Genomic DNA, 25040 nt, shown 5'->3' on the forward strand with positions numbered 1-25040 from the left:
GGGTTTTTAGAGGTTTACGTGCGTGGAAATCACCTTAAATGTTATTTAATTTTAAGAATTTGATGTAGGGTAGACATAAGATTCGGAGAGTATGGGTGGGCAAAATTGCAAAAGATTTTGCTGGCATAAGATACATAAAATTACATTTATTATATGAATGATACTTTGTCGCCATGTAAAATTTCAGTACAAGAGGCCTGTTTAATGTGCATTAAGGACGAAGCTGGGTTCAAGTCTCGGCTACGACGCTCAACATCCTGTGATTCTGGGCAAATCACTTAATCTCCCCGTGCCTAACAAAAATGAATGTGTCCATCTGTAACGAAAGTGGTGCTCATGTAAAGCGCTCTGATACCTGATATCAGGAACCCAATTAGTACTACACCATGCCAAAGAATCATATTCATACCACCAACCCACCCTACTGCTCTTCGTTCATGTCTGTGTTTTCCTTATGGTTCTCATTGGTTCATATTTATAATGAGGGCCGCCTTCGCTTGAAATTTATTGGACAGCTGCAGCCATACATGAAGGTTGGAAACTTTAATTGACGGTCACTTTATAAACGTTTGTAAAATGTTAGTCAGGTACTTCAAATCAGGGTTGGTTGAGAGGCTTGTCCAAAGAACCACAGTGCAACCTTCCTACACCACCATCCCTGTAAGAACCATCCTATAGCAGGGGAGGCCTGCTGCATCCTTGTATTCCCATCCATGGAAATTTGAGGAGGTGTCACTAAGAGTATGGTGCAGAAAAAGTGCATATGTGTATGTGTTTGTGTTTCTGTGTGTGTATTTGTGGAGTCAGTAGACCATAATTTCATTCTTGTGTAGTGCCTAATTAATGGAGACTTGATTCTGCAAAATGATTTTCATATATTAAAGCCATACTCGCAAATTTGATATTTTTGAAGTGATCTATTGTCTGACACAGCACACACTGTAAACTGCTTTGCTACAAAGCAGTAGCACATTTTTTGGCAGATAGGCGTGTCAAGGGTTCAAAATCTAAAATCACATTAATTTATCAAGTGGGAAAGCCAGGTTTCAAACACAGGTTTGTTAACTTCAGAGTTTGTATATTAGCAGATGGACCACCCCACCACTGGCCCAAGGCGAATTCTTTCTTTGGCCATTCAACTGGTAGGTTGATACACTTTAGAAAAGTCACACACAAATATTTTGAAAGAGTAAATCTGTTTTTTAAAGTTCTATATGCCTCTCTGTTGATGTTATGTGAAACACAGACTGGATGGAGAATTTTGAATATTTCTTTAAGAATTGTACACTTTTCAGTGACTTATCGCAGCATTATCAGCAGATCATCTTGTGAACATCAGACTAATGGTCTTCATACAGAAGATTTTAATGCAAATAGAAAACTTTTTAAATCACTAAGGTCCAGATGCATCAAGCATTTTTCTCCTCGCAAACAGGCTGATTCGCAGAATCGGCCCGCTTGTGATCGTAAAAAATGCTTTTGCAATGCATTAAACCCAATTTTGCGATTTGGTAGCCTGTTACCGAATCGCAAAATGGGTTTGCAATTTTTTATTTGGAAGGGTAGTGTTTAGGGCGTCCCTATCAAATAGCGAATCCTAACAGAATGCATGAATGATTTGTGACTATGAATGCGGTCGCAAAACATTCGCATATTACCACCTACTTAAGTAGGTGGTAAGACATTTGCAAATAGGAAGGGGTCCCCAAGGGGCGCCTTTCCCTTTGTGGATGTTTGTAAAAGCATTTTTAAGAGCAGGCAGTGGTCTTACGGACGAAATGCATCTAGCCCTAAATGCCATTGTTGTAGGAATGATTCAAACTAAATATTGCATCTTCTTTGTTTCTCCAAAAGTACCAAACGGTAATATCACTTTGGGTAAGGAAATACCAAATGAGTGTCAACTCTCATCTGTTTGTTGTCTTACATCTGAAAATATCTGTAATGAAATCCAATAATCCCTGCCATGCTACAATGGGTGGACTTGGGGTCAACTCATGACCATCTGTCCTCCTTGGTGCACTCTCCTGAAGTATGAGTCTGCCAGGGAGCACAAAGCCAGGTACTTTTACTTCTTCTCTACATTCCCGAAAGGCCGTCTCACCAAGGAGCCAGAAATACGTAAAGTCCAAGTGTGGAGTCTAGCTTACCAGGCGCGGCCTGTGCAGGTAAGGGTGGTGGAGAGGGGTGGGGTGGGCGATTCAACAGACGACGCCAAGGGAAAATTAATTATATATTTAATTTTCCCTCTGTGTCGTCTGTCGAATCCCCCCCACCTCACCCCACCGGTCTTACCTTCACTAGCTGCTCCTGTAGCTGACACCAGGTTATTGAATCGAGGATGTGATGGACAGTTTTTGTAGCTGAACAGATATGTTTCATGTATTTATTTATTAAGGAGTTTTGTAAAGCACTGTGGGCCATATTATCAAGGAATAGCGATAACATTATCGCCACTTTAGCGGTAGGAAACTGCCGCTAAAGCGGCGATAATGGGCTTGATAATATGCTCTTGTGAATTCCCATAGAGCCCAGGTTCAGGTTCAGTATTTAACCTGCAGGAGTACAAGCACGGGTATGATTCCAATATTTTAGCATAGGGCAGCGCCAAAAGCCTTCTAGCTGTGCTACTCTACGTCAAAAGAAAAGGGCCGGAATGCGCCATATTTACGGCGCATTCCTGTCCTTTCTGCCAGCGCCAATGCACAATCTGCAGCCAAACGCCAATGCAGGCTCCTCTGCACCATGGTGCAAGGGTATCCGTGTTGTTGGCATGATTGTTTTTGTGCAGGGAAGGGACACCTTCCTGCACATAAACAAGCAAAGGAGGTGTTTTTCTCACACTATGTTTGCTACAGAATGCAGCCCATGCTGAAAGAGGAAAAAACAAGGTGTAATGAAAAAATTTCTCCTCATTATGCCTGCTTTGGGAAGGCGTTAGTTTTTGCTCAGCACCAAAGTTATGCTATTCTGTAAATCTGGGGATGTGTCAAAAACCATGGATGTTCTGTGGTGTTAGAATTTGGGCTCTCTAGTTGGCAGTGGTATACACCCTGTCCAAGTAAGGACCCTTCCTTCATGTCATGATGAGTAAATTACACAGCTAAGTTTGCCTGTGCTCACCCTCTGGTAACTTGGCCCGTAGCAGTCAGGCTAAACTACAGAGGCAATATGTAAAACATTTGTATATAACACACAGTAACACAGGGAAAACACCAATAATGGACACCACACCAGTTCAGAAAAATAAACTATCTTTATCGAAACCAAAAAAGATCAAAATGACAAAAATCCAACATACATATATCAATATATGACTTTTAGAAGGTAAAAACAGTTCTGTCCATAGAAAACTATGGATGCGTCACTTTTAGCACAAAGTATCGTGGATGTGTCAAAATTACAGGATGAAAACAGGCACTGGGAGGTGCGCGGTTCCTTACTCGCTAGGAGAGTGATGCGTTGGTTCCTTACTCCCAGGGAGGGTGATACGTGGGTTCCTTGCTTCAGGGGATGTGATTCATTGGTTCCTTACTACCACACAGGGGAGGTGATGCGTCAGTTCCTTACTGAAGAGGCGGTGGTGCTTTGATTTCTTACGGCAAGGGGAGGTGATGCATCGGTTTCATACAGAAAAGCCCAGTGTCATTGTAGATTTGGCGCACAGGTGGATTGCATGAGAAAATCCAGGTGCTACGGCTTGATGGGGTGGCGATCCAGGGGCTGTGTTGATTTCTGTAGCCGCAGTTAGGTGATGCGTTGATTTCTCCAGGCACACAGCAGGGTCTGTGTCCGAGTTGGAGCGGGAGTTTCGGACTTCAGAGACTCGGCACTTAGGACTCGGGCAGCGGTGGTTTCTTGGGCCACTCTCAGGCGCTGTGTTGGAATTTTCAGTCGCACTGCAGTGATGCAGGTGTTTTCAACCTCACTGCGGTTTGCGGCGGGAAAACGACACTGGTAGGGCGATGCATGGATTTTCAGCAACAGGAGCAGCGAAACAGCCCAGAAATTGAGTTTGGCACCACAAGGCAGGTCAGGACTCTCAGCAGTGGATGTCAGGGATGTTGCAGGTGAAGTCTTTGTATCCCTGAGACTTCATAACAGGAGGCAAGCTCTACATCAAGCTGATGTAGCGCTTGAAAGGTTGAAAATCGTAGGGGTGCGTTATATTCACTGTTAGTCGGCACCCGCATATAATCAAATGTGTACTCAGGTATTTTGTGTGCAATGTATTAAGAATTGTATAATCTATATCGATTTCAATAGAAGTGTTAGCTATGTACAAGAATATTGTGAATGTATTAGAGAAATGCATAGAGTTAGTTTATTTGAACACAATGTGATGTTAAAAACGTGTAGTTTAGAATTCGTGTCTGTAGACTGTTTAGTTTGACCACACATGAAAGAAAGATGTAAATGTCAATACTGTGATTTAGGCATGCTTGTGTAACCGTAGTAGTGGCCAGAATTCGCATATATCGTTGAAGCGAAAGGCCTGGTATTTTCTTATGTTAGCCAAGGGCAATAGGCCAAAAAGGATTTATTCCAGTAGAGGTTTTAGGCTGTAGTAAATTGCAAAGTTAAAAGATGCGAAGTATGTCTGCCTTGCATGATCTCACCCCAGGTGCAAGGACAGTTGCTCGTTAGTAGAGAAGCTCTTTGTTCATGAATTGACTTATGTAGTAAAAGCCAGACATGGGAGTGCATTGGAATGTGCCAATCGTAACTCCTAGTGCGGATGGTGTCTGGGACTCAAGGCCAAGCGATGGACGATGGAACTGGACAGCGCTCTGTGGAAAATTACTGAAAGACGACCCCGCAGAAGAGGAGGTGCAAAGGGCGTGTTCTGGGACTTGGGGTTCTGTATTAGGGAAAGCGCCCCGAGGGTGGAAGCAGACCAGAGCAGCCCAGAGCAGAGAAAGGCTAGGCGAAGAGCTAGAGGGGGCAACTTAGACTAAGCTCTCTAAGTGAAGACTTCTCAGGAAGTTTCACTCTGACACCTTTCGACTGAGGGTCTCAAGGGATTGCTAAGTAGGGATGTCATCTAGTACAGAGTAGGGACAGAGATGGTATGGTCCAGTGTCCCTAATATCGACATTGGCTTGGTAGTTTTCTACCTCATGCTTTTAGAGATTGTGCTTTTAGTTATTTTTAGCCGTATGCGGATTCTTCGTAGAGTAGCATTTGTGTTAGTGCCTATGTACTTGCTGTGCCTCGTATTGAGGACTTTGTATCTTCAAATCTTTATGCTGATAATAAAAGCCAGAGAGCCAAGAGATTAAGTCTCGAGTCCTTGATTATGACAAATTGTGGACAGCATTTTCTGATAATTGTGTTTATTCCCTCAACGCTATTGGGCAAGTAAAAAGTTCCATCCGACCAGAGTGGGTTCTAGTAGATAATTGCGGGATACTAAAATGGGCCGGAGCAGTTGGTAGCAGAGACGGATGGTTACTTCCGATAGCGAGGGACGATTAGATTAGATAAGGATAAGTGATCCTTGAGGCCCAAAAGACGATAAGTGATGGTGAATCATCAGATGGCGAGCAGCAGACGGCAGCAGATGAGCATCGACGGCGAGTAGCAGTGCGGCAGGAAGCAGCAGTTCCAGGAGTGAGTATGAAGAATGAGATGTTGTAGATTGCGGTGTTGATTTGTTGTGTGATGTCTTGCGGAGTTGATGTGTATGTCGTGTGATTGTGAGATCAGGCTGTGAGCGCGCGCAGCCCAGGAGTTGTGGTGTAGAAGACACCTGAGATAGATTTTGTTGACCACCCAAAGGAGATCGTGAGGTACCATCGATCACCTGGACCGAGATAGGGGGAGCGAACGTGTGTGTGTATGGCAACTTAACGCTGGTCGTGGGTTGTTGTGTGCGGATCAGAGTGTTAGTAACCTATCAGTGGTGATCTGTCTGGCCGGACGGGGGCAGACGGGCGCCAATCGAGGTCAACAAGGTCAAGAGACTGTGGACGAACAGTCAGAGGCTGTGGACGGACAGCCAGAGAAGTAACTTAATCGGTTATTTCAGTGTATGAAAGGGCGTGAACGTGTTTGGAGAAGGGAACTGCTGCGAACGGAGGAAGGTGACGTCAGAGAGTGTCGCGCTCTGATAGGCCGGTTGGTGTGAGTCGCGCTGTTATTGGAGGATTTAAGAACAAGAAGTAAATAGAGCGCGAGATCAAATTCGCTCGTTATGAAGTGTCTTAGGGTTTTGCGAGAATTGTGTAGAGGCGATAAGCATGTGGTTGTTCGAGAGGGAGAAGAAGCCCCTCCCGAGGACACCCCAGCACATTACATGGCAAAGAATGTGGGGTTACATACTATAGTTTGGATCGAGAATTGGCACAAGATTACACAAGGCGAAGGGGAACTAGCTTTCCCGAGGTATGGCTCATTTAGACTAGCGGTGCTGTACCAGCTGAAGTCGGTGATGGGGTCCTTAAGACCCTTGCCAAGACCGGCACAGTTCGAAGCATTACATGCGTGGATTAGAGCAGCGCATGATAAGGAAAAGGGAAGAAGTCAGGAAAGGATGAGAAAGTCGATCAGGGCATTTCAGGATGCCAAGTGGGACGCAGCGGAGAAAAGATGGAGAGTGCAGACAATTGGGGAAGAGAAACTGTATCCCTTATTGATAGACTCGACGGGGATAAGGCATGTGAAAGCACAGGAAGAAGAGAGTGACTCTGATGATGGAGTGTTGCAAAGATTGTTAGACGAGAGACCATCTCCCTATAATCCAGATGAAGCAGACGATAGGTCGGTTGAGAGAGGGGAAACTAGAAGAGTAACCATTCAACCTGAGACTCGAGTGGAAGGGTTGGTTTCGTTTGAAACAGAGAGTTCACGGAGTCAGTCTGAGGCTAGTGGGAGGATTGAAAGAGAGATGAGGTTACCGGATGCATTGAGGGTACCGGTCACCATTGGGCCGATTGTGTCGATTTATAGTCCGGAATCGGAGGAAAGAGAGAGGTCTGAACAAGTGGCAGAAAGAACGAGGAGAGAAAGCGAGGAAAGTGGGTTGGAAGGGGCAATGGCCCAACCTCCAAGCCCTGTACAATGGAGTACACCATTGGTAGCGGTGTCAGACACATCTAGGGGCGAAGAGGACCAGAGACCGGTGAGGCCGAAAAATTTGATGGAGTCGAGATCAGATTTAAGGTCATGGGTACCGTCAGAGAGGCATCTGAACCTGAATGTGGTCCAATCGGAGAGAGCTCGGGATAACTTTAGGAGTTATTCTGCTCCCATAGAAGCACCAGAAGAGAGGAGAGAGAAGGAACCAGAATGTGAATATGATGAGGGACGTGGAGCAAGTTGTCAGGTGTTGAAAGGAGCCTTGAGAGCGGGGATGTTGGACATAGTCAGACTCAAGGCTGAGGTAGATGAAATTGTCTATGGAAGCCTACCGCTTGAGAGGATAGTAACATACAATCCGGATGAGCTGTTCTTTATAGCGAAAGATGTGACTCGTAAAGCACGAATCGCACACGAGAAATTGAGGGGATTGGCGAAAGAGTATGATGTGGACTTATCCAAGACTAGGACGTTGCAGGGTAGTCATAGGATGCATTATACCGAGCGAGAGCTGGAGGAGAAAAGGGTTGTTGGATTAATGTCACATACTAGAGAACTGATTCTAGCCATGCGGCCATGGCTGATGCTTGATAAATGGGAAGAGAAATGGTCTAAGAAAAAGACCTCCAAGGGAGCGGAAGGAGGAACTCCGGGTGAAGGGTTGCTACTGGCAAAGACTTTCCCTTTGAGGGAAGTGGCGAATGGAGGATATGTGCATGTACCATGGAGCAGGGGGGATTTGGCATCATTTACGAATGATTTTCCCAGGCTCAGGGAGAAGCCTGCGGAGTGGTACAAGCAAGTTGAGCATTTTGATATTGTGGTTCCGGGAGATCTGTGGAACGCATGTAAGGTTGCTGTTGATTGGCCGGACTATGAGCCTGAGAGGAATATGATTACAAATGGTCCGTTGCCAGCGGTGATGAGGCTGTATGAGAAAGTAATTACCTGGTTGAAATCAAAGGTTTCACCCCAAGACATTGATTGGGTGAAAATAGACAGGACGGTGCAGGAGCCAAAGGAGACAGTACATGAATTTTATGAGAGACTCTTGAAGGCTTTTAAGCAGTACAGTGGGCTAGATGAGCTGGAAACGAAGGATATGGGACAGTTTGTGTCTAAGTTCGTGTTGGGTTTGAAGCCCGAGGTTAGTCTCATGATACAGCAGCATTTGATCTGTTGGCAGAATAAGCCCGTAGATGAAATCTTGCGGTACGCCAGGTACTGCACGGATGAGATTGAGTCGAAGCACAAGAAGATGAAAGATAATCTATTGCTCATTCAGATGCAAGCTGCTCAGGGACCGCCGAATGGGGGTCCAGTGGTAAGGAGACAGGGAAATTATCAGGCCGGAAATCAGAATGTTCAGGGTCAGGCAAGGCCAAGGCCTATAGACCCTAGGACTGGCATAGATGTAGCGATACTGAAAAAGACGACTGCTTGTCACCAGTGTCACCAGGTGGGACACTGGAGGCGCGAGTGTCCCTTGAACCCCTATAATCAGCCACAGATGGAGGGAGGAATGGTTCAGGTCCCTGGGGCGGAACAGGTACAGACGGTGACTACACCGAGAATGATGCAAGGGGGGACCGGCATCCCGCAAGTGCAGATTCCCCAGCCACCCAGGATACAGAATATACAGCAGGGAGCTCGAACTTATTTGCAGATGCCCATGTTTGAAGTAAGCGAAGAGAAGGATATGGATTTACTGGCTCGGTTGAGTTTAGGCCAAGATGATGACTGCATACTTAGGGCCATTCTAGAGGTAGATCAGAGAGGACCCTTTGTGGAAGCAGAACTCGATGGACACCCTACTACCTTTTTGGTTGATACGGGGGCTACCAGGTCAACTATAAGATCAGCGGTAGTTCCGGGTGTAGCCCTTTCTTGAGAAAGCATACAAGTGGTTGGAGTGGCGAACAAGAGGCTAGTTAGCCCCTTGACAGAACCGATTCCAGTCAGGATAGGAAACTTTAGGGATCGACATCAGTTCGTGGTGTGCGATTCTAGTCCTGTTTGTTTGTTGGGAAGAGACTTATTGTGCAAGCTCAATTGCACAATCTACTGTACCCCGAAAGGAGTAGAGGTGCAGACAAGGGATGATGATGCGACCTTTAAGGTTGCAAATCAGCGGGTGTGTGTGGAAATGTACCCAGCTTTGACAGGGGAGGAGCTTCCACAGGATTTGAGGGAGTCAGTATCGGCTGACGTGTGGGACCTAAGTGGGGAGGAGATTGGCTTAGTCAGGGGAGTGGAACCGGTGAAGATACAAGTTAAGCCAAACGCGGAATTCCCGAGAACGCCTCAGTATAAATTATCCCCTGAAACGATTGCAGGGATTAAACCTGTGATCGAGTCTATGATTAGGCAGGGAATACTGGTGGAGATCATGGGTAGTCCATGTAATTCGCCCATTATGGGACTGCAGAAACCAAGTGGGAAGTTCAGGATAGTGCAAGACCTACGGAAAATAAACGACATAGTCGTTCCATGTTGTCCAGTGGTACCGAATCCATCTGTGATACTGTTCCAGATCCCATGTGAAGCTGAATGGTTCACAGTGATTGACTTGTGTCAGGCATTTTTTTCGATTCCCTAACATGAAGAGAGCAGATTTCTTTTTGCATTTAGACTAGAAAATCGTGTATTAACGTGGTGTCGTATCCCACAGGGGTATACGGAGAGTCCATCGATTTTTAATCAGCTCCTAAAGAAGAATCTTGAAAGTCTTGTGTTGCCGCGAAACTCTGTTTTGGTGCAATACATTGACGACCTGCTTGTTGCGTCAGAAACAGAAGACGCTTGCAGGACCGACACCATTGCGCTGTTGAATTTCCTGGGAGAGAATGGTCACAAGGTGTCTCCGAACAAGCTGCAATACTGTTTACCTGAGGTACAGTATTTGGGGCACAGAATTGAGAAGGGTAAAAGGAAGGTGTCTCCAGATCGCATTGATGCGATTCTGAGAATGCCAGTTCCCTCGACGTAGAGGGAAGTTAGAATGTTTTTGGGAATGGTGGGCTATTGCCGCCAGTGGATCCCAAACTTTTCCTTTGAAGCGAAGCCTTTACAGCGGCTGACGCGAAAGGATATAAGTGATCCGGTACCATGGGACGACGAGTGTTTGAAATCATTTCTGAGGCTGAGAGAAGCCTTATGTAGCGCTCCTGCGTTGGGAATGCCGGATTACAACAAGGCATTTGCATTATTCTGCTGCGAAAGAGAAGGTTGCGCATTAGCAGTGTTAACCCAGAATCATGGAGGTGTCCGTAGACCAGTTGCCTATTTCTCAGCTACTTTAGATCCAGTAGCTTCTGCGTTGCCCGGATGTCTCAGATCTGTTGCGGCAACAGGTGTCAGCATCGAGAGATGTGAGAGCATTGTGATGGGTCATCCTCTTACTGTACATGTGCCACACTCTGTTGAATTGTTGATGACTAGGACTAAAACACAGCACCTCACGAATAATAGGCTGACTCGTTATGAGCAAGTAATTCTTGCAGCCGATAACGTGGTATTGAAGAGGTGTGCTGTTTTAAATCCTGCTACATTGTTACCTGTTCCAAATATAGATGATAATGAAGATTGTGAGGACCATGATTGTCTCGACGTTACGGAACTATGCACCAAACCGAGACCTGACATTGTCGATGAACCGCTCCCGGTGTCAGATGAGATTTTCTTTGTGGACGGTTCATGTTTAAGAGACAGTGTCGGTCGATTGAGAGCAGCGTTTGCTGTATGCACCATCACGGGGGTGGTTGAAGCCGCTTGTTTAGAAGGAGTACACTCCGCGCAGGTGGCTGAGCTTATTGCCTTGACTCGTGCCTGTTTGGCAGCCGAGAAGATCCGTGTAACTATTTACACGGACAGCCAGTATGGGTTTGGTGTGGTTCATGACTTCGGACAGCTATGGTCCCAGAGAGGGTTTATGACGTCTTCAGGTTCTCCTATAAGAAATGGGGACCATGTACGAAAATTGCTTGAAGCATTGCAAGGTCCTGATGAAATCGCCGTTGTTAAATGTGCTGCACACACGAAGGGAAATGATTTTGTTTCATTGGGTAACAATTATGCCGATGAAGTAGCTCAGTTTTGTGCAGAGCAGGGATGCAATTTTACGGAGACTCACATTGAAGAAACTGAGGAGGAATTGGTGTATGATCAGATGTTAGCAATGGCAGACTCATGGGAGGAACTGAAACAGCTTCAGGAAGGAGTCTCGGATCAGGAGCGAGACAGTTGGATACGAGCTGGATGTGAGAAAGGAGATGTGGATATATGGGTTTCGAATGATGGACGAGCAGTGTTGCCGGAAAGTTTGTTGAATCCCATGGCGAGGTTGATACATGGTGCTGTACATCTTGGTAGAGACGCAATGATGAGAGTGTTTCGTAAGACTTGGTACAACCCAAAGTTTCGGGCAGTGGCTGAAACCGTGTGCCAGAGGTGTGTCACTTGTCAACAGATGAATGTAGGAAAAAGGACTGCTGTGACGTTGAGTCACATAGGGAGGTCAGGAGGACCTTTCAATAGGTTGCAGCTGGATTTTGTTGAAATGCCAAAGTGTAATGGGTTGAGGTACATATTAGTGATAGTATGTGTCTTTTCCAGGTGGGTGGAGGCGTACCCTACACGCAGATGTGACACACTCACGGTAGCAAAACTACTATTGAGAGAACTCATTCCAAGGTACGGGTTCCCGACGTCCTTTGAATCGGACAGAGGAACTCATTTCCATAGCGAAGTTATGAAGTTGCTTTGTGCTGCCTTGAATATAGATCAGAGGTTACATTGTAGCTATAGACCAGAAGCTTCAGGGATAGTGGAGCAGGTGAATGGAACTCTGAAGGCTCGGATGGCGAAAGTATGTTCGTCTACGTCTCTGAAATGGCCTGATGAATTACCTTTGGTCCTTATGAGCCTCCGAAGTGTGCCTGATAGGAGGACTGGGTTGTCACCTCATGAAATCCTCATGGGAAGAGCGATGCGCTTGCCTGCAATACCTGCTACAGCTCTGATAAATATCACTGATGATATGATCCTGGACTATTGTAAAGGCCTTGCTGACGTGGTCCGTTCTGTGTCTCAGCAGGTGCAGACAGCAACGGTTCCAGCTGCGAGCGACCTGTGCCACGACTTATGCCCAGGTGATTGGGTCCTAGTCCGAAAGCACGTGAGGAAGAGTTGCCTGGATGCTAGGTGGTGAGGGCCGTTCCAAGTGATCCTCATCACGAACACAGCAGTCAAGTGTGGAGGTTTACCGAACTGGGTGCATGCTTCCCATACCCGTAGAGTTCCAGCACCCTTAGAAGATACAGCCCCTCTCGAGAACGAAAATCCAGCTGAGCCGACAGAACCATCTGAGAGGGCCAGTCAAGCTGTAAGGGTTGCTGAAGCAGCTGATGGTGCACTGAATCGAGCTGAGGAAGGACGTGAAAGAAGTACTGACCCAGAAACAGGCGAAGGAGCAAGAGGTGCAGTGGGCAGTACGGAATCGAGTTCGGACGAAGAGGAGGAGGCCAGTGCACAGGGTATCGAAGGGAAGACCGGAGGTGCCACAGAAGCAGAAAGGGTTTGGCCCGCAAGACAAAAACGGGTAAACCTGAGGTTGGTACCGGACACAGATCTTGCACCAGTTTCGGAGGAGCCAGAAGAAGAATCAGGCGACAAGGAGTATCCTCAAGGTATAGTGAGAAGGTCAAAGAGAACTAGAGTGCCAAGTCGGAAGTACGCTTCACCAGAGTGGGCATATCCAGTGACTGATGCCAGGGTTACCGAGCACGGGAAGATTGAGGTCGATTACATTGGTCAACAGTGTCCCGCTCCAGAGAGTGGAAGTGTTGCTGAAAGTTCCGGGACTGGAGATCGAAGGAATTCTGACGATCCACATTCCGAGTCCACCTTTCCTGAGTGTCATTCGAGGTATGATCTTGGACAATTTAGAGTTCCCGACGTTCACTACTGTGCCAGATCCACAAGCACTGATCATCCTTAAGCTCGAAATATTGCAGGGAGTCCTGGAACTGTTGGGACCAGCAGTTATGTTGGACTGATTGGAGAGGGTTGCAAGCAGGGAGGAAGATAACCTAGATCCGAGCGGAAGAAGAACAAAATTAGGGATTTTTCCGTTATAGAACGAAGAACAGTTAGGGAGGGTTTGCCTAAGTTCACGAAAGAGACATTGATTAGAAAGAGACTTACCATTTCAGAGACTGTACTGGACATTGAGTATATTCCGAAGATGGCAGATCCTGCAAACACACATCGTAGGGCTAAATTGATAATAGGCACATTGATAGGGGTTGTGATAGCCACTATATTTGCAGTGGTGATAAGTTCGTACATGGTGGCTCACAGGCAGGAGGGGAAGGTTCAGGGAGCACCCACACCTATTACCCCAGGGCAGAGAGGTGTTAGTATCCGAGAACAGGGAACATCAAAGTTAAGTGAGGATCGCAGACTCCATATGGATTTGTCGAAGGGTGATTTTAAGCTTAATGCTTATGCACAGTTATTGTATGAATATGTTGATGCGATGGATGTGAAGGATTGTTATGTGTGCATGCAGTTGCCCGCTTCAGTGGATGAAGGTATCAAGTATCATCATCTCCCATTGACATATGGGATTTCTTGTAGTTTATTGCTCAGTTTATTTTACGACAGGAGACAGTTCGAGTATTTCTTTTCAAATTTTGATACGGTACTTCCTGAAGTTCCAGCAATCAAGCATCTGAATAAATACGATTATTATAAGAAAGAGGACAGACTCCTGAAGTATTTTAGACCGACCTTGAAGTTGGATACTGCGCATGCTCACAGGCATAACCTGACATGTGCGTTATCTGGGACGGAGAAGAAATTTATTGATCAGGTAGAGGACAGATATAGAAAGTTGACCCAGACACGAGACACCGGAGATAGCCCAGTAGATTGGACAGAGGAGGAGAAGGCTCACAAGTCCAAGGGAAGTTATGGACCAATAGCGTTAGATGAAGTGCAGAAAGGGAATTTGTGTATTGGGCGGCCTCAATCGGCCACGGAGAAGGTTGCAGTAGGACATAGCACCTGTTCTCAGACCTTCACCCTGGAAGCTTCTGTTAAGGACTTTATGCAAGGTCCGGTACAAGTAATTCCGACGGTATATTATGTATGTGGGAAGAATGCTTATGTCAGGCTACCTGCAAATTGGTATGGCATATGCTATTTGGCTATCATATTCCCGAAGATTTATCACACAGAGGACTTGGAGTTGTTAGAGACGAAACAACATTCTAGAAGACGTAGGGCTGTAAATACAGGTGCAGTGATTGGTGATATATATGGAGCAATGATACCTAGTATGGGTGTGGTGTTGAATGACGTGAAGATCAGGAGGTTGGCGACTGTAGTTGATGAGTTGTCTATGAATACGGCGAGGTCTTTGTTGTTGGTGGCTGGAGAGATGTTGTCGATACGAAATATGGTTATGCAGAATCGCCTTGCGTTAGACGTGTTATTAGCCAAGGAAGGTGGAGTCTGCAAATTATTGAAGGTTCAAGAATGCTGCACATATATTCCAGACAACACGAAGGAGTTAGGGAAGTACATAGATAACATCACAACTATTCACAAGGAGATTATGGACTTGACGGAGGAGAATGTGTGGGAAAAGATTGGACAAGGATTTGGAAGAGTGGGAACGTGGTTTGCGAATTTGGGAAGAGGATTTCTTGGATCAGTGTTGAAGCCAATTATCATTGCTGCAGTTTGTGTGATTTGTTTGTGGGGATGCGTGAAAGCGTGGAAGTGGTATCAAGGAGGCAAGGTTGAAAGAGCTCTTAGGGCAAACGAGAAAAGGATGGCGAAGTTTCAGGAGCAGCAATATGAGAGTCTTAAGAGGATGGAGGGAGTTCGACATGGCAGAGTCATGACCAGTACGGTTTAAATCAGTTCTAAAGAAGAAGATTGTAGTGGTGTGATGACAGATGTCATCAAAGGGGGGAACTGATGTAGCGCTTGAAAGGTTGAAAATCGTAGGGGTGCGTTATATTCACTGTTAGTCGGCACCCGCATATAATCAAATGTGTACTCAGGTATTTTGTGTGCAATGTATTAAGAATTGTATAATCTATATCGATTTCAATAGAAGTGTTAGCTATGTACAAGCATATTGTGAATGTATTAGAGAAATGCATAGAGTTAGTTTATTTGAACACAATGTGATGTTAAAAACGTGTAGTTTAGAATTCGTGTCTGTAGACTGTTTAGTTTGACCACACATGAAAGAAAGACGTAAATGTCAATACTGTGATATAGGCATGCTTGTGTAACCGTAGTAGTGGCCAGAATTCGCATATATCGTTGAGGCGAAAGGCCTGGTATTTTCTTATGTTAGCCAAGGGCAATAGGCCAAAAAGGATTTATTCCAGTAGAGGTTTTAGGCTGTAGTAAATTGCAAAGTTAAAAGATGCGAAGTATGTCTGCCTTGCATGATCTCACCCCAGGTGCAAGGACAGTTGCTTGTTAGTAGAGAAGCTCTTTGTTCATGAATTGACTTATGTAGTAAAAGCCAGACATGGGAGTGCATTGGAATGTGCCAATCGTAACTCCTAGTGCGGATGGTGTCTGGGACTCAAGGCCAAGCGATGGACGATGGAACTGGACAGCGCTCTGTGGAAAATTACTGAAAGACGACCCCGCAGAAGAGGAGGTGCAAAGGGCGTGTTCTGGGACTTGGGGTTCTGTATTAGGGAAAGCGCCCCGAGGGTGGAAGCAGACCAGAGCAGCCCAGAGCAGAGAAAGGCTAGGCGAAGAGCTAGAGGGGACAACTTAGACTAAGCTCTCTAAGTGAAGACTTCTCAGGAAGTTTCACTCTGACACCTTTCGACTGAGGGTCTCAAGGGATTGCTAAGTAGGGATGTCATCTAGTACAGAGTAGGGACAGAGATGGTAGGGTCCAGTGTCCCTAATATCGACATTGGCTTGGTAGTTTTCTACCTCATGCTTTTAGAGATTGTGCTTTTAGTTATTTTTAGCCGTATGCGGATTCTTCGTAGAGTAGCATTTGTGTTAGTGCCTATGTACTTGCTGTGCCTCGTATTGAGGACTTTGTATCTTCAAATCTTTATGCTGATAATAAAAGCCAGAGAGCCAAGAGATTAAGTCTCGAGTCCTTGATTTTGACAAATGGTGGACAGCATTTTCTGATAATTGTGTTTATTCCCTCCACGCTATTGGGCAAGTAAAAAGTTCCATCCGACCAGAGTGGGTTCTAGTAGATAATTGCGGGATACTAAAATGGTCCGGAGCAAAGCCTTGGAGAGCTTCTCAAGCAGGATTTACAGCAAAGTTCAGTCTTTGTCCTCTTTCAGGTAGATTCAGGCAACTGCTGGCCCACCCAGCAAAGCAACGCACAGCACAGGGGCTGCCCCTCACAGCTCTTTAGCTCTTCTCCTTGGCAGAGGTTCCTCTTGGTCCAGAATTGTTCTAAAGTTCTGGGGTCTTAGGTCTCATACTTATCCCCCTTTTTCACTTTGGGTCTTAGTCAGAAAGTTTCTCTTTTTCAGTAGATCTAGTTCTGTCCTCCCCAGTCCAGCCACACTACAGGGCGTGGAGACAATATTGTGCAAGGCAGGCACACTTATTCATGTGGCAGTGACAACTCCTCCCACCACTCTAGGCCAGTATGGCTCATCAGCATATATAGGGCACACCTCAGCTCCCTTTGTGTGAGTGTCTGGAGGAATGCACAAACAGCCCCTGTCAGTCTAACACCAGACATTAATTCCACAAGCAGGCAGAGGCACCCAGAATGGTAAAGCAAGAACATGCCCACTTTCTGAAAGTGACATTTTCAAATACACAAGTTAACAAGCATTTACAATGCAATCGATCTTGCATTTGTAAAAGTTCAAGCTATTGGCGTTATAAATTATACATTTTTTATTTATATTTTTTGTTTTGCAGTGGAGTGAGTAGTTAACAAAAAAAAATTCCCTTGTGCATCAGGTAGTTTTCAGGCAACAATAAAATATCAAGATAACTCTTGTGATTAATGTTCCTACTAGTAAGAGTTCAGAATTTTGTTTGGTTGCAGTTATGGCTCATCGTAATGTAGCAGGGAGGGTTAACGTGTGAGTGAATTTTGAATAGCACTTTAAAAAAAAAATGTACGTCAGAGAGAGGATATGGAGAGATGAGGTGCATTGTTGGAGAGTGGTAGTGAGGGAATAAATGGAGAAGGAGCAAATGGGGAGGAGAGCCCCAAAAAAGACTGTTGTAACAGCCCAAGAATCATTGTATAATTATTTCACTGCCCTCCAATAATTTGTAACTTTCAATAACATCAAAAAACGCAAATGTGGCTTGCGATCTACAACAAATACCTAGGGAACCAAGTCCCAGTCTCTGTGGCAAGTTTCACAGCCGGTGATTTCGGGCAATTCGTGCAATGTTTAGGTGCCAAGAAAACACACACACGCTAGTCTTAGCAGCAATAGATCATAACAGTTATGCTAATGTCCTCTTTTATATAGGGTAGCTATTGCCTTTATTCAACCTTCTTCCCAGACTGTAGATTCCTTGGCTCAACTAAAGGGAGAATTAGCATAGCTGTAAAGATTGTTATCGTTCTTGTGACCAGCATGTATGTTTTTTATTGGCACTTAGTTTGTGTGCAAAGGTTCCCAAAAGGAGGACACACTGTATTTAAACATATTGGAAATCAAACACACGGTTCTAAAACGCGATCTGGTAGAAACAACACTTACAACGTAGTGAACGTAAAACTAATGTTTAAAACAATCCACTATCTCCTTTTTCACCCCTTGCTTTCCAGCTCTATTCTGTCTTCTTTCTCTCTTCTACACTGATAACGACATGTAGAGCTAGCTAAGAATCATAATGTCAAAAAAGCAATTGGAATAACCTATGCTAACCCTGTAACAGTACTGCTAATGTGTTCTTGTATAAAAATTAGTAAAACATGTTGAAATAAAAAAAAAACAATTTAGCTATAAGCTCCATTTCGGAAATAGATAAACATTTCCATTCCTAAATACATTGTAAGACTTTGTTTCTTTGGACGTCGTGCTTGTGAGTTTTATTAATGTGTTTTTTTGTTTATTTTTAAATTACATTATTTATGAGCTTTGGAGCACGATGAAAGATAGATCTTACTCTAAAATGTGTATTTACGCTGTTAAAAGTGCTTAACTGGCATCAGAAGGTTGTGTGGCTTTCCATTTAATTTATTTATTCAGGACTGAAAGTGTTTCTTTATGTCCAAAATGGACCCTGTTGGTACATTGTAAAGAAGCGTATATGCTGCTAACGGAGCAACCGCGCCGCAGCTCAATGCACATTGTAGGAAGACGTGTTCAGACGCGCGCAGGGGGACGGGGTGCTTGCTACCACTTGTGATGGGGTTGTGAATTTTGGTGCACGCACTGTGTAAGTGTGAGCAGGTTGGCTCAAGCAGCTCTTTGAACTCTGGTCCATAACATATGTATAGCCCGTACCGTACAAGTTGGAGTCCCGCCAAGGCCATCTCAGCTCTTCATCCTTCATAAATTGGGCAATTGAGAAGCATCAAATTGGACATTGGCGCCACCTCATATTTACCCCCCCCTCAAAACAGTGGTAACAAAACAAGTTGTTACTACTGTCGAAAAGATGCCCGTTGTAGGTTAAGTGTATCACAACAAGCAACCCACAATGGTACTGCTTTCATTTAGGCCTCAACACAAGCACTACCAATCTTCTCTCAGAGTACCCTCCTCACGGTTGAAACCACCTGTGTGCTTGTGATTGTACAAGAGGGTGTGAGCAAAGAAAGTGTGATCTCCGATCCATGGACGCTCCTGGTACTGTTTAGTTACAGGTCTGTTAATTTCACTTAACTATAGCCCCTAACTATAGCTCCACTGTGTAAAGCGCTATGACAACACGGAGGGATGATCAGCTGCATATAAACTGCATATAAACTAAGATAAATAAATGAACCATTTCAAGTTTCGTCCTATCCCCCCTCATTAAAAACGTATATGTGATATTTCACTTTTAAATCTGTAAATTCATGCCCAACTGCTACCTTTTCTAAGGGGTTTAAATAGTAGGTGGTATTAATGTCCAGTTTAGTGGTCCCCATGTTACCATCCTCGGAAGAGGGAAGTCCGCTGAGATGGCCAAACTGGGAGTTGAAATGGTGACCTGTAGATTACAGCCAGTGTCAGAAATGAGGCTGGGAGAGCAGGCCTGGCTTTCCTCTGCAGAAAATACAGGCGTGTGCTCTCCGCACACCCATACAGTCAGATTTAAACATTTGAGAGAGAGTGAGAGAGAGAGAGAGAGAGAGAGAGTGTGTGTGTATACACGTATATACGCGTTGACACACTTGATGGTTGCTATTTGGAAGAAACCCCACCAGCTTGACCTGTGCGCCCCCCCCCCCCCCCCCCCAAAAGGAATTATAAGGATGCCGCTGCCTCCGCGTCAAAAAATATATTATCGTCACTTCTATGGCACTTAATAATCTGAGGTAACCAAGTGCTATAAACAAACAACAGCAACATGGTTCAATTTCAAAACAAAAAACGTTTTCAGAACTTTCTTAAATTGATCAACTAACAATCCCAACAAGGCTGGCAGTAAAAGAGGCATGGTAACCAAGATACACATGTTCACATTTTCACATTTTAAGCTGCGAGTTGTCAGAAGATGCTCTGCTATGAGGAATAAAATACACACTATCCTGTCACCATCTGCAGACACCAGAAGCATGCCGGGCTCTGGCAGTAAACAATGACTGATAAGTAAACGTCTCTAAAATTGCTCCTTCTGCCGTTTGAGGTGCACCTGGTGAGATCTCTGGAGCTGGGGGCCCCTGCAGGAAGGATTTTATCTTAAGTGCTGCATTGCACAGCGAACGCCCCTCCCCCGATACCCTCTCCTCTCTGCAGCTAACTCTTGCACAGCAGAGCTTAGGTAACTCCATACAGAGTCCTGGTTTATGGTTTTGCTTATCCCACGCCGTCCAGTCGGAATGAATGACAGCTGCATGGTGTTGAAACTCTAGTGCACAGTGCCCGGAACAGACTCATGCAGGCATTATAAACATGAACGCGGGCTCTGTGCTGAAACAAAGCACAGCTTCCGAGTATACAAAACATGTGCGTGTGGCGGCCCTTGAAGCGAGCACCATAGTAATAAAAAAAAGCGGGGGCCGTGCTAAAACACGAAGCGTGGCACCAGGGGCACTCACACCACACAGTAACAGGCCTGCACACTTTCATGCAATCATTATAAACATGAACGCAGGCACTGTGCTGAAACAAAACTTGACTCTTCACGTTGCGGCCCGTGAAGCGTGCGCCATAGTGATTAAAAAACATTAAAGCGGGCGTTGCGCTAAAACATGAAGTGTGGCACTCACACCACACAGTAAAACTAGGAGGAAATAAAACAAGTGGTTCCCAAATGAACAGATAAACACTCACAGGAGTAAGGAAACTGTACTTAGGCGATGCTCCCAAGCTAAATACGCGAGTGATGTATTGGTCACCAACCAGTAATGACCTAAGAAATAAGAGTGAAGCAGAAGTGAACCAATAGCATGTAGCAGTCTGGATTACACTCCCGTTTAGCGATTACACCAGGCCTTGCAGACAAGCGCATTCATGCTGCCTAGGTTTGACCTAAAAACTATCTTCACTAAAAGATGTATTTTTAAATTCTGAGTTTAGGGAACCTAAACTCCAAATCTCTAGCTTTTCCAAATTGAGAGTTACACTTGTACAGTGTTACAAGGCAGTTCTAATGATAACTTATGGGAGAGCTAGTCCTTACAATAGTTAAAAAAATGAAATTCGTAGTATTTCAATATCAGGGCATGTAAAACACACCTTTCACATACACTCACCCTGCCGATGGGGGCACCTTGGCCCTACCTTAGGGATGTCTTACGTGTTGTAAAAGGGAAGGTTAGAGGCTGGGACTTGCCAGATCGACAAGGCAGTCTAAGACTGCGTTCACAGATACTGCAATGGTAGGCCTGAGACAGGTTTACAGGACTACTCATGTGGGGGGCACAACCAGTGCTGCAGGCCCACTAGTAGCATTTGATTTACAGATTCTGGGCACCCATGCTGCACTGTACTAGGGAATTACCAGTAAATCAAATATGCCAATCATGGATAACCAATCACAATCAAAATTTACTGATGGTGCACTTGCACTTTAGCACTGATCAGCAGTGGTAAAGTGCCCCAGGTTCCCAAACCACCAAAAGCGAAGTCCAGCACACAGTCAATAATACAGGATGTAGAGGCAATAAGTCAGGGGAAACCACACCAAGAATGCCAGGTCTAACACATGTCCCCTCCACCTGAAATGTGGGGAGAAATAGCCATCCTCATTGGAGTTCTTATCACTACGGCGGGAGAACCTGGATAGGCCATCAGCATTGGCGTGTTCTGTACCAGGGCGATGTGGTGTTTCACGTTAAAGTCCATCCCCTGTAGGGAAAAAGACCACCTCAACAGTTTTGGCTTCTCACCCCTCATCTGTATTAACTGTCTAAGGGGCCTGTGGCCTTTCTGAACCTGTGAGTCCCAAACAAGTAGAGTCTTAGCTACTTCAGTGCCCAGACCACAGCAAAGCTTCTCGCTCACTTACACTCCACCTCTGTTCCCAGGGAAGCAACCTCCTACTATACAGGTTGGTCCAGGCCCTCATCATTTAACTGTGAGAGTAAAACCCCAAAATCTTACTTTGAAGCATCTGCCTGTACAACAAATTACTGAGAGAAGTCAGGTACCTTGAGCAGGGGGGCAGTGCACATGTCAGTTTTCAGAGCTTTAAAAGCGGTTTGACAGGCATCAGTCCAGATCACTTGTTTTTTACTTCTTCTTCTATGCTCCGTAAATTGCCTGTTTGTGATCGTGCTTTTTACATTGCTGATTGCTTTGTTTTAAAATTATCGTATTTACTGCTCTTTGATTTTAACTGCACTATTTGCACTTTTGGCGCTCGAACCCCTGTCCTGTAGCCCTTGTCCCGCCCTCCTCCAGACGAGCTGGGCGTTCAGACCAGTGCTCCGCCCCTCCCCACCTGATTAGGATTAAATGGCCACCTTGTTCAGGAAGCGCAGCGGACGAGCGCAGCGGGCGCGCCGGCGGCGCGCCGAAGGCTCGCCAAAGGCAAGCCCGTCTGCGCCCGTCCGCGCCGGTCCCGCGCCTAGTGCCGGAACCCCTGGGCCTGGGTCAAGGAACAACTCGAGCGGTCACATTTACAGTCGTGACACTCTCCTGGCTCTGTGGCGCAAATGCAGGAGCCCGGGTTGCGTGATCCTGGAAATGCAGGAGGAGATACTTCCCCCTCAGTGCTGCATCAATTGTGGACAGGCTCTCCCCTTGTTAGGTTGGCAACCTAGTAACTCTCTCACTGCCCTACCTATTCCTAGGATGAGGAAAGAACACGCAGCAATTACATGCATGCTATTGAATGCCAGATCCCTGGTGAAACATAGTTCAGAGTTAGCGGAGCTTATTATCGAAACCAAATCTCTGATAGCATTTATCACTGAGTCCTGGACTGACGCTGCCTCAGGCCCAGATGTTGTTAAGGCCACCCCCTCTGAGTACCAGTGCTTTGTCCAAAACAGAGAAAGTAAAAGGGGAGGAGGTCTTGTTATTATTTATCACAACTCGATCAGAGGATCCTTCCAGTCGGCCACTATGGATTTATTCGAATCACTTATTTACAACTTTACTCTGTCCAACCATCAAACTCTCAAGGGTGGCTTGATCTACAGGCCCCCAGGACCCAAAGTCCCGTTCCTCCCTGCACTCAGTGGTCTGTTAGAAGAAGCGCTTTGCGCTAAGACTTTTACTCTGCTAGGAGACTTTAACTTTCATCTGGAGTGATTCTGACTCGGACATGAGAGACCTAATAGAACTGATGCACGGTATGGAGCTGAACCAAAGGGTCACCGGCTCGACCCACAGGGCAGGACACACCTTAGATGGGATCTTTTCTAATCTTCCCAACCTAGAACTCATTGCAGTTCAACCGGTTTCCTGGTCTGATCATTCGGTGGTGCAATTTGAAATTACCTTAGCCACGCCTCCCAGATGTAGTAAAGTCCTGAACCCCCCCAGAGTGATCAGGAGGTGGAAAAACATAGATGGAGAGGCCTTAGAAAACTCGCTTAAAATCTCCATGGAGCCCCTCCCAGTCAACCTGGAAGATGCTGCCACTGCCTATACGAGCTGGTTGGAGGCTGCCTGCCTTAACCTAGCCCCTCCTAAAACGTATCACTCCACACGCTCTAACCCCTCGGCACCGTGGTACTCTGAACATATCAGGGACCATAAAATGCTTTGCAAAAAACAGGAAAGACTCTGGCGGAAGAATTATAAAGAGGAGGATAGGAAGCTTCTCAACGCAGAGTTGAAAAGGTATAAACTCGCGATTCAAGAAGCTAAACATGAGTTTTTTTCAAAACGCATTAGGGAGGCCGGTAATTCCTCCATGGAACTGTTCCGCACAGTATCGTCCCTGGCGGCCCCCAAACCAGTGGAGATACCTCCCAGTCGCAAACTATGTGAAGACTTGGCGAAATTCTTTCAGAATAAGGTAGAAAACATCTTCCTTCCATTAGACACTCGTGCCAAGATGGCCGCTCCAGAAACCAACTTAGAGGCAGATAGCAATTCACCTAGGCTATTGAACTTCTCCCCCATTAGGGAGGAGGAGGTGAAAAACCGTCTTCAACGGATAAAATCTGGCTCCCCTAATGACCCCTGCCCAGCCAGTGTGGCCAAACTTGCCTCATCGACTGTGGCCGCAGGTCTCACTCCACTGTTCAATGCTATGCTGGACACGGGGGAGTTCCCTTCACGTTGGAAACAAGCTTCCATCCTTCCCTTGTTGAAGAAACCGAATCTGGAGCTGACCGATTTGAACAACTACCGGCCTATTGCCAGGTTGCCACTTCCAGCAAAAATCCTAGAGGGTATCCTAAACTCGCAGCTGAGCGCCTTCTTGAAGACAGGTCAGAGCCTGGATCCATCTCAACATGGATTTTGGGCGGGCCATAGCACCGAATCTGCATTGATCAAATCAGCAGAGGACGTAAGAACAGTGATGGATGCAGGAGGCAGAGCCGCCCTGATCCTGCTGGACCTGTCCGCAGCCTTTGATACGGTCCACCACAAGATACTTGTGGACCGGCTCAGGGCTAGTGGCATTCAAGGATATGCGCTCAAAATCTTGAATGCCTTTTTGTCCAGCAGGACTCAAAAGGTGGCGCTGGGGGACTATGAATCTACCCCTTTCGTGCTTCCCTGCGGAGTCCCTCAGGGGTCCTCCTTGAGCCCTACCCTTTTTAATGTATACGTCTCCACCCTGGCACCGGTCATCAGATCTTTTGGCTTCAAGTTAACATCATACGCGGATGACACTCAGATAGTAGTTTCAGTACTACCGGGGGAAACAGACAGCACCGCGGAAAGGTTCAGAGGCTGTATGCGGGAAGTCAGTAATTGGATGACGCAAAACTGCCTTAAACTTAATTCAGCTAAAACCGAAGTGTTGCTTTTTGGGTCCAGAGATAACTTCTGGTCCCCGTGCTGGTGGCCGGAGGAAATGGGCACCCCCCCAGCTCCGGTCTGGAAGGTTAAAAATCTGGGCGTTCTGATGGACGATTTGCTGTCCTTCAGACCTCAAATCAATGCACTCTCCTCAGCTACTCACTTCGTCCTAAAAACTATTCGGAAAGTTTTGCCTTTTCTTGCTGACGAATACAAGAAGACGGCGGTCATAGGTCTAGTGATGTCACGACTAGACTACTGCAACAGCTTATTGTTGAATGCCCAACAGGGGCTTCTCAACAAACTCCAAACTTTGCAGAATGCGGCAGCCCGACTGATCACAGGCACACCTAAATTTGCCTCAGTGTCACAGGATCTGGTAAAACT

The 25040-nt window shown here is 45.9% G+C and overlaps 1 protein-coding gene across 1 annotated transcript in view; it reads left to right on the forward strand.

The window, feature by feature from the left end:
* GMPR (guanosine monophosphate reductase) overlaps nt 1-25040 on the forward strand; it is a 337850-nt gene that overhangs the window by 144931 nt on the left and 167879 nt on the right. The window lies entirely within an intron of this gene.

This window comes from Triturus cristatus, chromosome 5_2 (genome assembly GCF_964204655.1).
Source record: "Triturus cristatus chromosome 5_2, aTriCri1.1, whole genome shotgun sequence".
Taxonomy (NCBI): Eukaryota; Metazoa; Chordata; class Amphibia; order Caudata; family Salamandridae; genus Triturus; species Triturus cristatus.